This window comes from Cervus canadensis, chromosome X, assembly GCF_019320065.1.
Source record: "Cervus canadensis isolate Bull #8, Minnesota chromosome X, ASM1932006v1, whole genome shotgun sequence".
NCBI classification, from domain to species: Eukaryota; Metazoa; Chordata; class Mammalia; order Artiodactyla; family Cervidae; genus Cervus; species Cervus canadensis.
The window spans coordinates 52,070,650-52,090,029 of record NC_057419.1 but is presented as its reverse complement, the minus strand read 5'-3'; the positions used below and the strand labels follow the sequence as shown (position 1 = coordinate 52,090,029).

The window sequence follows — 19,380 nt, the reverse complement described above, 5'->3', positions numbered from 1 at the left end:
GCAGCACTGTTTATAATAGCCAGGACATGGAAGCAACCTAGATGCCCATCAGCAGATGAATGGATAAGGAAGCTGTGGTACATATACACCATGGAATATTACTCAGCCATTAAAAAGAATTCATTTGAACCAGTCCTAATGAGATGGATGAAGCTGGAGCCCATTATACAGAGTGAAGTAAGCCAGAAAGATAAAGAACATTACAGCATACTAACACATATATATGGAATTTAGAAAGATGGTAACGACAACCCTATATGCAAAACAGAAAAAGAGACACAGAAGTACAGAACAGACTTTTGAACTCTGTGGGAGAAGGAGAGGGTGGGATGTTGCAAAAGAACAGCATGTATATTATCTATGGTGAAACAGGTCACCAGCCCAGGTGGGATGCATGAGACAAGTGCTCGGGCCTGGTGCACTGGGAAGACCCAGAGGAATCGGGTGGAGAGGGAGGTGGGAGGGGGGATCGGGATGGGGAATACGTGTACATCTATTGCTGATTCATGTCAATGTATGACAAAACCCACTGAAAAAATAAATAAATAAATAAATAAATAAAAATAAATTCAAAAAAAAAACAAGAATTGATCTTCATGGGTATTAAGGTTTTAGCCTGAGGCTGATTTTAAATAAGACCAGAGATTCACGAGAAAAACAGAAAAAATAAAATCAAGTGAATAAATAATAGTTTAAATAAGAGCTGACTCATTGGAAAAGACCCTGATGCTGAGAAAGATTGAGGGCAAGAGGAGAAAGGGGTAACAGAGAATGAGATGGTTGGATGGTAACACTGACTCAATGGACAAGATTTAGCAAACTTTGGGAGAAGGATAGGGAAGCCAGGTGGGCTGCAATTCATGGGGTCGCAGAGTTGGGCATGACTTAGCGAGTGAACAACAACAAATAGTTTAAATGGCCTGAAAATTCAGTATTCATTTCTGATATTAAAAGAAGGATTTTCTTTTAACTATAAATATGGTATGTCTGAGAGAAGTTGACACTATTCTTAAAACACACACACTAGAGGTATTCATCCGAAAAAAAAAAAGGCAGAAAACTACACAAAGATGTCTAGTCACCATTCCTAATTAATCATGTTAGAAAACTGAATCATTGTAACCATGTATGAAAAATGAACAAGTAACATAAGGAGATAAAAACAATATTTGCACATTATATAATTATATAACCTAAAAGACAAAGATATTCAAGAAACTAAATTAAAAGTAATGAGTTCAACAAAGGGGTAAATTATAAGATAAAATCTAAAAACTCTTTTACATTCCAATAATAAACATCTACAGAAATTTATTTTACCACAGCAACAACCACCAGAAAAAATTAACCCAAGAGTTACCCTAACTGGGCACATATATGTCATGGGGACTAAACATGGCAAAGATGACAACAATTTAATACAATACAGAAACATTTAGGACTTCATTTCCACCTGGACATTTGCTGAATCCTGTCAATTTTACTTCTGTAATGTGACAGTATGATGTACAAATAGTTTGTCATCTAACTATAACTATAAAGTTAATGCTCAAGTTTCTCATAACAAGAAGTTAGAGACAGACGGTTTCTATAAAAGGAATGAATGTGGTCAATGTATGGCAAAAAACCACTACAATATTGTAAAGTAATTAGCCTCCAACTAATAAAAATAAATGGGAAAAAATAAATAAATAAAAAATATGAAGGAACACCAAAAAAATAAATAAATAAAAGGAATGAATGAAATCAATCACAAGTAAATGACTGCTTATTACAATATTCACCCACTGTGTTAGTAAAATAATACAAATAAAGCCAAATAACTGTGGGCTATGTGGGTAATGAAGACACACTCAAGATGCTGTTGACTATACAACCCCATAAACAAACTGTCTGACCCAGTACTCTCAGTTCAGGAACAGATTCCCCCACCCTACCCCCAAATTAGATAGCTCCTCTCCCATGTAAAAAGGGTGCTTTGTACAAAAGATGTTTGTCACAACTGCATTCATAATCTTTTTTAAAAATCCCAGAGATGTGATTAAAACAACTCCGATATAGTGCTTACTTCCCTTACTCATTGATCATTTGAGTGATACACACATAAGTAAAACATGCAGTCTCTAATCTCAAGAAACTTGGGTGATTATTTAATTCAACCATTTAAATAAATGTTTATATCATGCTACATGATACATGAAAATGGAAAAATAATGTAAGCTGAAGAGGTCTATCAGTGACAAAGCAAAAAAAAAACTGGACAATCTATGGTGAAAGCAATGTGGCAAGATTTTCTCTCTACACACACACAAATAGAAACAAAGGAGAGAGACAAGAATGTGTAAGAAATGAACAAGAATATAAACATTTGGTGTTCTAAATTTGTGGAATAGTTTTCCACATACACATACAAACTTGCACTACAACTTCTATAATGCTTTCAGTGGCAAAGTTTGGCATTATCTACCTGTTTCTATTTCTGTTTTTTAGAGGGAAACTAGTTGTGTATTAATATATAATTCAGTACACCCCTCTTTTTCCTTCTTCTCTGTTTCTCTTCTGTCAATAACATAAAACTCAAGTAGTTCTTGTGAATTACTTGGTACATTTATTGAAGAGTGGGATTTATATTCCCTTTTTCTAATCTTAAAACCAGATGAATGGTACATATTTCTTTCCTTTTAAAAAATTGCTTTTTTAAAACTTATGATTCTTAACTGAAATCTTCCAGTGAGTCAGTGATCCTTGATAGAAAAAAATAAAACACAAGCTTCCTCACCATGTTTTATGTGATGTTACTTGTTGGAATGTAAAAAGGAATCTTCAAAGTCCACATAACAAGTTTCCCACCAGGGAGCAGGGAGCGGGAGGTGGGGGCGGGAGGGCTCTACATTTAGGCTCCCCTGGCCCTTTAAGACATTTTAAGGGACTTTAGTCTTAAAACTTCTAACTTATTTTGCTCCTAAATGTCACCTGCATTAAAAACAACGCTTTGTTTCTGTGCCACTCTGAAAGACAGCTCAAAATTAGGAGATTAAAAACAGAGAAAGAAATGAGCAGCGGTGATAATGGCAGTTGAAGAGAAAAGAGGAACGGCTACTCAAGCCAAAACAACTTCCCCAGATTCCTTCGCATGTATGGCCACTGGTTCCAGTTAGAAGCATCACAAAGCCTTCAGACTCAGAGGCAAAGAACACAGGATCCAAGGACTTAAACTAATTTCCTTAATGATGCCACTGAGAGTCTGGTGAATCTAATCTTTAGAAGGTTTATTCTGTTGGTTTCAGATTCATAGTTTAGGCTCAAACACAATTAACGGTAGTTCAAATACATTCTTCTCTGTGTTCTTTGTTATTCTCTCAAAAGCTCAACAGCTGCTGGCTCTCTGGCTACTAGAGAGAAATGAATTTAGTAATATTTGGATTTAAACTCTGAATCTAAAAAGACCTGACTTCTGTACTTAAAAACTTCACTTAGAAAATAAGTAAATAAACAGAATAAAAATCTGCTAAGACTGCTGACACATGGAAAAATAAAATAAAATACCTATGGTATGAAAGTGAAAGTGTTAGTGGCTCAGTCATGTCCAACTCTTTGTGACCCCATGGACTGTAGCCTGCCAGGCTCCTCTGTCCAGGGAACTCGCCAGAGAAGAATACTGGAAAGAGTTGCCATTCCCTTCTCCAGGGGGTCTTCCTGACCCAGGCATCAAACCCAGGTCTCCTGCATTGCAGGCAGATTACCGTCTGAGCCACAGGGGATTCCATACCTATGGTATCTTTCTCCGCAATTTCAAGATACAGTTTTCTGTTTATCACTATTTATTTATTTATTTATTTTTTGGTTAATAGGTAGTATAAGGGTTGAGTTTCCAGATTAAAAAGTAGGGAAATATTTTTTAAGTAGGGAAAGACATGTACAAGGCTCAGAGATAGAGAAATGCATTTACCATGAAATCTGAAATTAGAATTCAAGCAACTTCAACTATGTGGGAGAATGGGTAGCAGAAAAACAATTCACACAACGTCTTTGAATTACAGTGTGAGAAATAGTGGTTCACTGGGGAACGGAACCTTCAAAAAACACTTTTGGGAAAAAAATTAAAAACTCATTCCAGATGAGTCAAGGATTCAAACTTTTAAAAAATTTTGAGACACTATAAGAAAATGGAAGGGTGCATTTATACTTAACATGTGAAAGAATTCTATTAATACCAAAACAAAAGAAGAAATTATCACCTATAGGTGATGAATATGACTAAATAAAAATAAAACTTTAATACATTAAAAAATTTACAAAGTTTGAAAAGAAAGTAATACAGTCTCCCAGAATAATGGAAATAAAAACAAAAATAAACAAATGGGACCTACTTAAATTCAAAAGCTTTGTCACAGCAAAGGAAACAATAAAAAAATGAAAAGACAACTCACAGATTGGGAGAAAGTATTTGCAAATAATGTGATTTACAAGGGATTAGTCTCCAAAATTCACCAACAGCTTATGATGCTTAACAGATTACAACAAACAACCCAGTCAAAAACGGGCAGAAGACCTAAACAGACATTTCTCCAAAGAAGACACACAAATGGCCAAAAGACACATGACAAGATGCTCAACATTTCTCATTATTAGAGAAATGCAAAACAAAACTACAGTGATATATCACCTCACACCAGCAAGAACGGCTATCATCAAAAAATTGACAATAAATGTTGGAGAGAGTGTAGAGAAAAGGGAATCCTCCTACACTGTTGGTGGGAATGCAAACTGGTAGAGCCACCATGGAGAACAGCATGGAGGTTTCTTTAAAAAACTAAACATAGAGCTACCCTATGACCCTGCAATCCCAGTCTTGGGCACATACTCCAAGGAAAACATGATCCAAAAGGGTACATGCACCCCAATGTTCACTGCAGCACTGTAGCCAAGACATGGAAGCAACCTAAATGTCCATTCACAGAGGAATGGATGAAGAAGATGTGGTACATACACACAATGCAATATTACTGGGCTATTAAAAAGAATGAAATAATGTCATCTGCAGGAACATGGATGGACCTAGAAGTTGTCATGCTGAGTGAAGTAAGTCAGACAGAGGAGAGATATATGGCAAGACATCCCATAAATGCAGACTCTAAAATGAAATGATACAAATGAACTTACCTACTAAACAGAAACAGACTCTCAGAGAACAAACTTACAGTTGCCAGTGAAGGATGGTGGGGAGGAAGAGAATAGGGAGTTTGGGATCTACATGTACACACTGCTATATTTAAAATGGATAACCAACAAAAGACCTATTGTATAGCACATGGAACTCTGGTCAATGTTATGTGGCAGTCTGGATGGGAGGGGGGTTTGGGAAATAGTGGAGACAGCTGAGTCCCTTCACTCTTCACCTGAAACTATCAAAACATTGTTAATTGGCTATACCCCAATACAAAATAAAAAGTTTAAAGCTTGGAAAAAAAAACAAAAAGTTTAAAAAACAAAAAGAAACAATTTTTTTAATTTTAAAAAATAAAAAGAAATCAATACAGATAAAAGCAGCCATGATTTTGATGAAAAAAGAACTTAACATAGAAAATAATGAAAATCGAATACAACCTGATAGTTAATACTACTTTCCTTTGGGTTAGTGGCTAAAAAATATAAAAATCTTATGTCAGTCATCAAAAAAGGAACACCAAAATCTGTTTAGACTCATCAGCAATTAAAGCACTACCTATTAACTTTGTAGTAAAATATAATAAAATGTGACTACAGCCATATTTTATTCTCCTGATAAACGATACTAGTTTTTAAGGATACAGTATTCTATTGGCTCCAGGTGAATTAGTTAAAGCAACAAATAGTAGAAAAATCTGTATTTTTCAGTCACTTGGCATTTTATATACTGATCATTTCCATGTACCACTAGGATAGTTCTGTAACTTTTAGGGTGTATTTTTAGCATTTCAGTTCCTTTCAGATTTTTTTAAAATTTAAGGTTTTTTAGTCATTTATGCCTAAATCTATTTGTTTGGCAATCTTGCATAAATATTTTTCCACTTTATTTCTGTCATTAAATGAAACGGATTTTGGAAATTTGGTTGAAAATATTTCCGGCCACAAGCTTATTATCAATTAATAATTTTTGTACACATTCTGGTGATTTTACATTTAAAGCATACTTCTAAGAAGACATTTTGGGCTATTTTAATTATTTTGATTCAATAAAGCCTATAAGAAACAAAGCTTTCAACAGGGTTGAAGGACTGGCTGAATTTATTCTAAAGTGGTATTAGATATTAAACATTATTTATGATAGAAGTATCAGACCAACATGCTGTACATCTTAAAACAATGTTATGTTAATTATATCACAAAAATAAATGTTATTTTAACTATGTAATATAAAACTAAGAGATACATACATATAATTAATTCAGCATCCCGATAATGTATCATTAATCCTAAATACATTAGACAATTCTAGACTTTTAATGTGACTAATTAGAACTTATAAAAGTAAAGTTGCTTCAATACAAAAGAATTATAGGCAACAAAAAGTGAAGAAAGCATAGCTAAAGAAGTAAAACAGGCAGAGAAGTTAAGAAGTCACCTGAACACTTGGAGGACATTTTTTAAATTCACAAAGACATGGCCAAACAAGTAGATATGTATGATGGGCTGAAAGTGAGTTATATTTGTAGAGGCTGAAAAAATTTGAGGCAGAACAGAAATAATTTGAGGCAGAAAAAAACACAGAACTATCCTGTGATACACAGAAACCAGCAATGTGAGAAAACTGTAGACAAGTTCATTCTTTCAAACAAATCATCTGCTTCCCAAAAGTTTTTAAATTGATCAATGGTTAAACAAACTGTGGTATAGTAGTGATGGACTAAAATCTAGCCATCAAAACACGAAAAATGGTAATGTGTGGCCCATGGTGGAGGGTGTGAAAAGAAGTGAGCTGTAGGCAAGACTTCAATAAAATAAAATGAAGATAGAATACCAAACATCTGCTGTTTGGTAAAAATCACAAAGAGATAAGAGTTGCATAAATAGTTGGTACTCTGTGAGGAGGGTATTGCCCTCTTTTAAGATATATTAGTATATAGTAAATAAAAACATCATATTATCTTCAATTTATTTATGCTTGTTTCAGAGGACAAAATGCCCCCCATCCTCTCCAAAGCTGGCCCCTAACCTGCATTTTGACTATCTTCTTCCTCACCTTTGTGTGGGCCTGTGCTTCAACTGTCTCCAAGGGACCCCTGTATTTCCAGTGACACATGTGGTCCACTCCTCCCATTTAAAACAGAATCACAAATACTCTTTTATTTCAATCTTGCTGTCCCCTCCAGTAATATACACGCCCCCCCCGCCCCACCCATAGAGACTCTGCTCCTACCTTTATCTTCCACATTAGTTGGAAAAAAGTCCATCCTTTCGGGAGAGTCTATAGGCCAAACCTACCCAACCACTACTTTATCCTGTCTCCTGGTCGTCTATGCAATATAACTATATTAAAAAAAAGTAGTTAAGGGATCAGCTTACCCCAGGTCACACCACTGATTTACAACAGAGAGAAAAATCTGAATCCAGAAAGCTTCACACCAGTTGCCCATGGCCACAAAAGACCCTTGTGCTCCCTGTCCCTCTTCCAGGTGATTGAGATCCGCTAGTTACAGGCAACTGGAGAGGAGCAGCTGTCACCATCACAGCTGAATTGGCTTGAAGCTGGCTGGCCCAGCCCTGCCCGACACCTGCTCCATGCTCTAAAATCAGCCTTTGTACAGCCTGGCTTCTGGGAAAGAGGAGACACTAGGAGGAAATGGGGGTGGGGGGAAAGTGGTTCTTTTGTTAAAAGTCTTCCTCCATAGAACTTCTTTGGGGGAAGCTTAGACCACATATTTTGAAAAATCTCCTCGCGGTTATGATGTACATACAACCTTGGGTACTGAGTCTAGTCCAATAAGGGGAGGTACGAAGATATATCAGATAACCTCTAGGAAACTGATCACTACAGCAACTCTGTTGCTGTGTTAATTACAGTAGTCTTGGAGAAAAACATACCAGGGTTTAGAATTCTATCCCTGACACTTATTTGCTGTCTGACTCTAGCCCCATCATTTTACTTAGAGCCTCAATTTCCTCATACTACAAACTGGGGATACCACCATTAATTTCCCTGGCTTATGAAGTGTGCTTAAAAATTCACTGCACTGTGCCTGACACACATATAGTCATGAAATTTCCTTCTAAAGAAAAAAAAATTTTAAGTCTTCTATGGAAAAAACTGCTTTAAAAATACAATCAACACTAGGAAGCAGTTCCCTAACATACTCAACTTGTTAGGGAAACAAATCCCTAACACCAGCACCTATTTTAACTCTCCCTCTCCCAACATAGACAAGGCTCTAAAATTCTTTTCTCCCCTCACATCCACTCAATAAAAAGCGTCTTCATAAAACTATCCAATCCGAATGGCTCTGAGTATCTACTATTTATAAGTTTTTCCCCCTAAAGAAGACTTTTCCTCTCCCATTGTCTTATCTATATCCTTGACTTCCTTAATGAAGCTTGAGAATTTCTGTTCTGAAGTTGACTTTACTGGTTTCTTCCCAGAGAACCAAAATTAGCCTAAGGCACCTGCCTAGCTTTTCCTATGACCACCGTGCACCCAAGCAGAACAAACTGGTCATGGGATCTAGTTTACCTCCTCTGCCTACTGCTCTGGTATAACCTTTGAAAACACTTTTTAATTTACTGTGACAGCAACTCTCCACTGTAAAAATAGCTATGTACATAAACTAAAGCCTGAAAGAAAACACAAAAAGAATAAGAGCTTCTGTGTTAGAGGGATGAGAGTCCTGGCAAGTTATTTCCAGAAACCTAACATTAAATACAAATTTTTACAAGTGGTTCTTCCACACATATGACTGCAAACTGAAAGCTTTCAGGCCTCCACTGCTCAAACCTGCCACTTCTGAATGACATTATCCCTGCCTCGCTCCATTTCAGGAATCTTAACTATTAGCAGCAGTCTCACCTCCCCTTGCCTGTTCTCATATTTAGCAACTCTTCAGAAATATCTGATATCAAGGACCACTTCACCCTGGAGCCCATAACTTCCTGTGGACTGTTTTACCATTATTCCTTACCCACTCTCCCACCCCGGGAGTCTCTTGGAGTTTTGGCCCTGGCTTTATTACCAGCCCACTTTCCCCACCCTCTGAAGTAAAAACACAGACTCCTAACCACGGGACTTCCAGGGAATGCCTGCCAACCAGTGTTTTTTACTTTAGAAGTGGTTCTCAAATGTCAGCCTGCACCACAACCCCATGGAGAGCTTGTTCAAACACAGTGGGTCCAGCCCTGGAGTTTCTCTTTCAGTGGCTTTGGAGTGGGATCTTAGAATTTACCTTTCTATCGGTTCCCAGGTGGATGCTGTCACTGGCAGGGGTGGGGGGCACACTTTGAGAACCACTGCTTTAGGCAGAAGAGAGCTAAACTTGGTTAGACCTGGGTTTCTCAACCTCAGCCCTACTGATATTTTGGACTGGATAACTGTTGTGGTGGGTTATCTTGTGCACTATAGGATGCTTAGCATCCTTGGCCTCTACTCAATGCTTATAACCACGTGCCCCTCCCCCAAGTCAATTGTCATAATCAAAAGTGTCTCCAGACATTGTCAAGTGTTCCAAGTTGGGTGTGGGGAGAGGCAAAATCACCCCAGGTTAAGAACCACTGACTTAGTCAAGTTCCCTTTTAATGAAGTGATGAAACTTCTTCCTCTTGTGCATAAAATGCAGATTCTCTTCCAAATGTGATCATTTTTGTTTAATTCATCCATGCACCCATCCCACTATGTGTCAAGCACTGGGGGGCTACTCAGGTTGATGAGCAGGTCCCTGCTTTTACTGCAATTACAATTAATAGAAGAGACAGTGTGAACAGCAGGCTCAGGAAACTGTGGGGACATGGAACAAGGGGACACAGCAGGCTTTCTGAAAGATTATGATAAAGATGGGCAGGAGTTGGCCAGACAAAATGGACAGGGGAGGAAAATTTCAGGCAGAAGTCATGGGGGCAACAAAGCATGACAATCAGGGAACTACCAGTTGTTCCCTATAGCTGGAGGCAATCATCATTTTTGCCCTGTGTAGGAAGGGGCAAGTTAGGGGAAAACAATATTATCAACTCTTTAACCTTTGTATCTCCTATATCCACCTCTGATAATTCTGTCCTTCCTCCATTTGTACCTTAAGCTATAGTCATTTTTTAAAATTTATTTTATTGAAGTATAGTTGATTTACAATGTTAATTTATACTGTACAGCAAATTTCTGTATATATATTCTGATTCTGAATATATATATACACACAAACACACACACACACACACACATACATACATACTTTTTTCATATTCTTTTCCATTATGGTCTATCACAGGATACTGAATATACTTCCCTGTGCTATAGAGTAGGACCTTGTTGTTTATCCAAGCTACAGCCATTTTAAACATCTTTCTACTAACCCTGGAGCCTTATAGAATCAGTTTCTCCAGGTGTCTGTATTAAATTATCCCCCTTACTTCATGACACCCAATACACTTAGTTATAACTGTTTTTGTCTGTCTACCCTTACACTAAGTCCACAGTCTCCATTAGAGCAGGGACCATGGCTAGCCCTTTCTTCAATGTATTTCCAGTGTCCTGAACAATGTCAAGCATAGACAAGCCACTCAAACTAAATACCACCTGAATGAATAATGTCCTCAAATTCTATATGTCCCAAACTGAACAGTCACCAACACCTTCCTTCCCCAAACCAGGTTCTACTTCTATATTCATCTACCATCCCTCCAGCTCCTATATACCCCATGCACATAGTCTCATCAAAATCTTTGCATAATCCCCCTCACTTCTTGTTTTTCTCATTCCATATATTCATCTTGGAGTCTTCAGTGAGAGGCAAGATCTATCCTCTGAACCTCACTAAATACTTCATCTGGCACACAGACTACGGAAAGAGCATGGGCTTTGGAATCAAATTAGAAGTGGGCTCCTCTCACTCCTGCTTCTTAATTACTAGGTGATTTTGAACAAGTTATAATCTCAGAACCTTAGTTTCCTTTCCTTTAAATGGGTTTAACAGTATCAACCTTACATAGGTTGTTATGAAGTTAAATGTTATGTTACTCAATAATAAATGTTTCCTTTACCCTCACAGCATCCCTAGCAGGAGTAAGTAGCAGTCAGGAAGACATGTAAAGAGATAAATAAGAAAGTCAATAAAATGGGAAAGATTCAGAGGGATGACACGAAAAGCCAAAGAAGTAATAAAAATTTAATTCCATGAGAGAACCATATTTACCTTCCTACTGTTTTCTTTTCTCAAAATTTAACATTTATGCTGATCAGGCACACAGTAATATCCAAGAGAAATGAAAACATATGTCCACCAAGAAACTTATATGCAACTGTTCACAGCAGCATTATTCATAATAGTACATAGGCGGAAACAACCCTAATGTCCATGAACTAGTGAATGGATAAACAAAATATGGTATATCAACACAATGGAATTTTATTAGGCAATAAAAAGGAATGAAGTACAGTTAATTACATGGATGAGCCCTGAAAACATTATGCTGAGTGAAAGAAACCAGACACAAAAGATCACTTATTGCAATCACATGATTCCATTTATATGAGATTACCTAGAATAGGCAAACCTACAGAGAGAGAAAGTAGAGTAGTGGTTTCCTAAGGTTGGGGTGGGGGTGAATATACTTAAAACCATTGAATCATATACTCTAAATGGGTGAGTTGATGATATGTGAATTACATAGTTTTAAAAGATGTTATTTTTATTTACTTTAAATTAATTAATTAATTTATATTTCGGCTGTGCCGAGTCTTTATTGCCATGTGTGGGCTTTCTCTAGTTGTAACGAGGAGAGGCTACTCTCTAGTTGAGGTGTGCAGGCTTCTCATTGCAGTGGCTTCTCTTGTTGCAGAGCACAGACTCTAGGTCATGTGGACTGCAGTAGTTGTGGCACATGGGCTCAGTAGTTGTGGCGCACAGGCTCTAAAGTGTAGGCTCAGTAGTTGTGGCCCACAGGCCTAGCTGCCCCGTGGTACGTGGGATCTTCCCAGAACAGAAGTGAACCAGTGTTCCCTGCACTGCAAAGTGAACTCTCAACCACCACAGCACCAGGGAAGCCCATGAATTATATCTTAATAAAGCTGTCTAAAAAGTATAATAGAAGAACAGCTAGAAAAACGGCAAAAAATATTTTTTCTAATTATTTGCTTCCTATATCCTAGTAGACTGCAAGAAGATCCAACCAGTCCATCCTAAAGGAGATCAGTCCTGAGTGTTCATTGAAAGGACTGATGTTGAAGCTGAAACTCCAATACTTTGGCCACCTGATGGGAAGAGCTGACTCATTGGAAAAGACCCTGATGCTGGGAAAGATTGAAGGCAGGAGAAGAAGGGGACAACAGAGGATGAGATGGTTGGATGGCATCACTGACTCAATGGACATGAGTTTGGGTAAACTCCGGGAATTGGTGATGGGCAGGGAGGCCTGGTGTGCTGCAGTCCATGGGGTCGCAAAGAGTCGGACATAACTGAGCGACTGAACTGAACTGATCCTAGTCGATTATCCTATATATTCCACTCTAAGGAATGCCACCTTTGACTAAAGAGAAATTGTCTTGCTGTAGAGAAAGTCTGTCTGGCACTGGCCATGAAAAGGATTCACGAGCATTACCAGACAGGCTGGTGAGGGAAAATGAGAGCCAGGCTTGAGTTGAAACAAAGGTCAGTACCCTAGACCAGCCTTTCTCAGACCTGAATGTACATGTGCATCAACTTGGGACTTGTTTTCCCAGGGCTGGTGTGGATGTATAATGAAAGAATGCATTACAATTGGTAATGTACAATATAAATGTTGCCATTACTCAGTCAAGTCAAATGCTTCTGAGGATGTGTGGGGTCACTGTGAGAAGAGGAAGGGAAATAGCAGTAATGTTTCCTTTTTCCTTCTCTGCTTAAGGAAATGACAGCCACTTAACCTCCTGGGCCTCAATGTCTTTAAATCTATATGTTAGAAAGCATCTGGCACAGGTTTTAGAATAACACAATCTTAAATGGCTTTAAAATTCCTAAGTAAAAAAGTCACGTGTAGATAGCTGAGAGCTCATTCAGCAAGGTCACTTGGTGTGGAAAGATACAAACTCTGGGATCAGAAATCCTGGGGATGGGGCCCAGGTCTAACACTTGCTAAGTTTTATATCTTTTTTTTTTTTTTTTTTTAGTTTTATATCTTTAGTAAATTCCTCAGTGTTTCTTCATATTTGATAGGAGTGGGAAAATACATCTTGCCTGCATCACAGGGTGGTGGTAGAATCAGCTGAGTTGACAGCAAAAGCATTTTGTCAAACTCTGGGTGGGCTGCTTCACAAATCTTTTTATTGCATATGTCTATCGGTAGAAAAACAGAAGACTATGAAAAGAATTATATATATAAATATATGTGTGTGTGTATATATATATATATGACTGAATCACTATGCTGTACACCTGAAACAAACACAACATTGTAAATCAACTATAATTCAATTAAAATAAATAAATTACAATTCAGAGTTGAAAAACCAAAGTTTGAAAAAAATAAAACCTAAAACACACACATACAAAAACAAAAACACTAATATGGACTTTCACGTATTAATATTACATACAATATAAAACATACAGGCTTCCCAGGTGGTGCCAGTGGTAAAGAACCCACCTGCTAACACAGATGTGAGAGTTCCCTGGGTCAGGAAGATCCCCTGGAAGAGGGCATGGCAACCCACTCCAGTATTCCTGCCTGGAGAACCCCATGGACAGAGGAGCCTGGCAGGCTACAGTCCACAGGGTTGCACATAGTCAGACATAACTGAAGAGACTTAGCACGCATAAAACATATACAAAACAGAGGAAAGAAGCATGGAGTAAAAATACAGGATTAGATTCCATGGTATAACAATCATGCTTAAGTTTACTGAAATTGATAACTATCCTATAGTTCTGTAATACTTTATCTCTATTCCTAAGAAATATACATGCAATTCTTTAGGGACCTGATGCAAAGAACTGATTCATCTGAAAAGACCCTGATGGTGGGAAAAATTGAAGGTGGGAGGAGAAGGGGATGACAGAGGATGAGATGGTTGGATGGCATCACCAACTCAATGGACATGAGTTTGAGTAGGCTCCGGGAGTTGGTGATGGACAGGGAAGCCTGGCATGCTGCAGTCCATGGGGTCTCAAAGAGTTGGATGTGACTGAGAGACTGAACTGAACGGAACTGATAGGGCCATGATGTATGCACTTTACCCTCAAGAGGTGCAGAAAATGTGTGTACAAGCATACACAACCACACACCAGGGCCTGCAAATGGAGTAAAATGTTAAAAGTAGGTGAATCTGTGTAAAAGGTGTAATGGTGGTCTTTGATTTTCTCTTTTTCTGGCAAAGTTTCGGTAAGTTTGAAATTATCTTCAAATAATTTTTTTTTTAACTAGAAAATCTAATCATTGGGACTTACAGAATGGCAAGGTAATGAACTTGGCCCACTCTCTCGTCAGCAAAGCAACAATTTACCTGGTAAAAATTACTTTTAAAAATGACCATTTTAAGTCTCTAGAAATTGTCCAAAGGGTATACAGCAAATGGAAGAAAAAAAGAAAATACACTGAAGAAAATCTATTAAATCTCAGTAAGAACAGTGAGAGTGGATGGCATTTGAGCTACAACCTGCTTCTTATTACACTCCCCAAAACTTTGTGTGAAGAGGCTCTACCCTGGGTAGCCAAGAAAATGGAGGCTCCTTTCCCTCCCGGGGTGGGGCAGGTTGCTGGTATTCCTCATTCACCTGCCCTCTGTTGCAGAAGTTGCATTCTGATCAGGAGCAGCCAAGAAAATCAAGTATCCCTTGCTCACCCAGCTCATAGTTGTAGGGTAGAAACTCTATTCCAGGTGTAGCAGGACAAGAACACTGGGCCCTGTTCACCCTCACTCCAGCTAACTTCTAGGACAGAGGCTCCAACACCCTTTTGTGATAAAACCATCGATAAACTAGGCATAGAAAAGAACTTTCTCAACTTGATTAAATGCTACCAAAAAAAAAAAAAAAACAGAGCAAACATCATAACTTATGTTGAAAGACAACACTTTCCTCCTAAAATCAGGAAAAACACAAGGTGTACAATCTCACATTTTCTACACAATACTGTCCTGGAAGTTCTAACCAAGGCAATTAGGCCAGAAAAAGAAATTAAAAGCATCCAGATTGGAAAGTAAGAAGCAAAACTATCTGCAAATACAGATGACATGGCCATGTATACAGAAAATCCTAAGGAAGTCACTAAAAAACTATGAGAACTAATAAATGAGTTCAGCAAAGTCACAGAGCACAAGGGTAACATAAAAATAAATAGCATTTTCATACACTATCAATGAACAATCTGAAATGAAATTAAGAAAACAACTGCATTTATAATGCCATCAAAATAGTAAGATATGTAGGAATAAATTTAATAAAAGAAATGCAATTTATACTCTGAAAAGTCTATAATATTCTTAAAAGAAATTAAACAAGACCTAAATAAATAGAAAGACATCCATGACAGACAACAGCAAGTGTTGGCAAGAATGTGAAGAAATTGGAACCCTCATATATTGCTTCTAGGAATGTAAAACTGCTTCTAGGAATGTAAAACTGCAGCTGCTTTAGAAAAAAAAATGGCTTGGTAGTTTCTCAAAATATTAAACAAAGAGTTATGATATGACAGCAATTCCACTCCTCGGTATATAGCCAAAAGAAATGAAAATATAAAAAAAAAAGAAATGAAAATATAATGACATAAATGAGTTAAAAGTAAGAGACAATTTAAGGCCACAATGAGATACCACTATGAACCTACGAAAATAGCCAAAATCAAATACTCTGACCAATATCAAGTATTGGGACAGATTGGAAAGTAAGTTGTTCCACAGAGTGGAACAACTGAAACTCAATGACTCTATCATTTTACATTACCACCAGCAACCACTTTGGATAACAGGTCAGCAGATTCTTAAAAGCTAAACATACACCTATCATATGACACAGTCATTCCAATCATAGCTATTTACTCAATAGAAATAAAAGCATATGTCCATAGAAAGATTTGCTCTAAAATGTTCACAGCAGCATTATTCATAGTACCCAAAAACCAAAAATAATTCCAATGTCCATCAGCAGAGGAATGGATAAATAAACTGTAGTACGTCCATAAAACAGGATAATAAAAAGCAATGAACTACTGGTATGTATGACATGGATGAAGCTCAAAATAATTAGGCTTAACAAAAGGAGTCAAACAAAAGAAACTACATAGTGTATGATTCCACTTACGTGACTCTAGGAAATGCGAATTAACACAGAGTGATAGAAAGGACACATTGCTGGCAGTGGCAGGAGTGGGGTTCCCACTGGCTAAGAAGGGAGGAATTAATACAGAACAAGGAAGAAACTTTCAGAGGTAAAGGATACTCTCTTGATTTTGATGATAGCTTCAACAGTTATATGCATATTTCAAAACATCATATTATACACTTTATTCTTTTAGTTTTATTTTTTATTGACGTATACTTGATTTACAATGTTGTTAGTCTCTGCTGTACAGGAAAGTGACTTAGTTATTATACACATACACATATTTTTATTGTATTATTTTCATTATGGTTTATCACAGGATATTGAATATAGTTCCCTTCATGGATCACAGCCTTGTCAAGGCAAAGGGGTTTGTGTAACTCAATGAAGCTATGAGCCATGGGCATAGCCATGCTTATGACAGAAAGGTCATGGTGAAGAGTTCTGACAAAACATTGTCCACTAGAGGAGGATAGGGCAACCCACTTCAGTATTCTTGCCTGGAGAACCCCAAGAACAGTATGAAAAGGCAAAAAATATGACACTGAAAGATGTGCTCCATAGGCCAGAAGGTGTCCAATATGCTACTGGGGAAGAGCAGAGGGCAACTATTAATAGCTATAGAAAGAATGAAGTGGCTGGGCCAAAGCAGAAATGATGCTCAGTTGTGGATGTGGCTGGTAATGAAAGTAAAGTCTGATGCTGTGAAAAACAATACTGCACAGGAACCCGGAATGTTAGGTCCATGAATCAAAGTAAACTGGACGAGGTCAAGCAGGAGATGGCAAGATTGAACACTGAAATCTTAGGAATCAGTGAGCTAAAATGGACAGGGAATGGGTGAATTTAATTCAGATGACCATTATATCTACTACTGTGGGTAAGAATCCCTTAGAAGAAATGGAGTGGCCCTCATAGTCAACAAAAGAGTCTGAAATGCAGTACTTGGGTGCAATCTCAAAAATGACAGAATGATCTCAGTTCATTTCCAAGGCAAACCATTCAATATCACAGTAATCCAAGTCTATGCCCCAACCACTAATGCTGAAGAAGCTGAACTTGAACAGTTCTATGAAGACCTACAACACCTTCTAGAACTAACACCAAAAAAAGATATCTTTTTCATCACAAGGGACTAGAATAACAGGCAAGTTTAGCCTTGGAGTACAAAATGAAGCAGAGCAAAGGCTATGAGAGTTATATCAAGAGAACACACTGGTCACAGCAAACACTCTTTTCCAAAAACACAAGAGACAACTCTACACATGGACATCACCAGATGGTCAATATAGAAATCAGGCTGATTTTATTCTTTGCAGCCAAAGATGGAGAAGCTCTATACAGTCAGCAAAAACAATACCTGGAGCTGACTGTAACTTAGATTATCAGCTCTTTATTGCAAAATTCAGGTTTAAATTGAAGAAAGTAGGGAAAAACTACTAGGCAATTCAGGTATGACCTAAATCAAATCCCTTATGAATATATAGTAGAAGTGATGAATAAATTCAAGGGATTAGATCTGAAAGATCTGAAAGAGTGCCACAAGAATTATGGATGAACGTTCATAACATTGTACAGGAAGCAGTGACCAAAACCATTCCAAAGAAAAAGGAATGAAAGAAGGCAAAGTGGTTGTCTGAGGAAGCTTTACAAATAGCTGAGGAAAGAAGAGAAGCAAAAGGCAAGAGAGAAAGGGAAAGCTATACCCAACTGAATGCAGAGTTCCAGACAATAGCAAGGAAAGATAAGAAGGTCTTCTTAAATGAACAATGCTAATAGAGGAAAACAAAAATGGTAAAGACTAGAGGTCTCTTCAAGAAAACTGGAGATATCAAGGGAATATTTTATGCAAGGATGGGCATGATAAAGGACAGAAATGGTAAGGGTCTAACAGAAGCAGAAGTGATTAAGAAGAGATGGCAAGAATACACAGGAAAACTATACAGAAAAGATCTTTATGACCTGGATAACCATAATGGTATGATCACTCACTGAGAGCCAGACATCTTGGAGTGTCAAATCAAGTGGGCCTTAGGAAGCATTACTACAAACAAAGCTAGTAGAGGTGATGGAATTCTAGCTGAGTTATTTAAAATCCTAAAAGATGATACTACTGAAGTGCTACACTCAACCTGTCAGTAAATCTGGAAAACTTAGCAGTGGCCACGGGACTGGAAAAGGTCAGTTTTCATTCCAACCCCAAAGAATAATAATGCCAAAGAATGTTCAAACTACCATACAACTATACTCATTTCACATGTTAGCAAGGTTATGCTCAAAATCCTTCAAGCCAGACTTCAGCAGTACCTGAACCAAGAACTTTAAGATGTACAAGCTAGGTTTTGAAGAGGCAGAGGAACCAGAGATCAAATTGACAACATTCACTGGATCACGGAGAAAGCAGGGAAATTTCAGAAAAACATCTACTTCTGCTTCATTGGGCTTCCCTGGTGGCTCAGAAGGTAAAGCATCTGCCTGCAATGCAGGAGACCCAGGTTCGATCCCTGGGTTGGGAAGATCCCCTGGAGAAGGAAATAGCAACCCACTCCAGTATTCTTGCCTGGAGAATCCCCATGGACGGAGGAGCCGGTAGGCTACAGTCCACAGGGTGGCAAAGAGTCAGACATGACTGAGCAACTTCACTTTCCTTTTCCTTTACTGCTTCATTATTTTTGTTCGGTAACCAAATTGTGTCCCACTCTTTGTGATCCCATGGACTGCAGCACACCAGGCTCCTCTGTCCTCCACTATCTCCTGGAGTCTGCCCAAGTTCATGTCCATTGAATCAGTGACGCCATTCAACCATCTCATCCTCTGTCACTCTCTTCTCCTTCTGCCTTCAATCCTTCCCAGCATCAGGGTATTTTTCAATGAGTCAGTTCTTTGCATCAGGTGGCCAAAGTACTGGAGC

The 19,380-nt window shown here is 37.9% G+C and overlaps 1 protein-coding gene and 1 non-coding gene across 2 annotated transcripts in view; one reads left to right on the top strand and one right to left on the bottom strand.

Annotated features, from left to right (window-relative positions):
* CLCN5 (chloride voltage-gated channel 5) overlaps positions 1-19,380 on the bottom strand; it is a 189,706-nt gene that overhangs the window by 126,754 nt on the left and 43,572 nt on the right. The gene's annotated exons all lie outside the window — the stretch shown is intronic.
* On the top strand, positions 18,914-18,985 carry TRNAC-GCA. The gene has a single exon. It is a non-coding gene; the product is annotated as a tRNA-Cys (tRNA).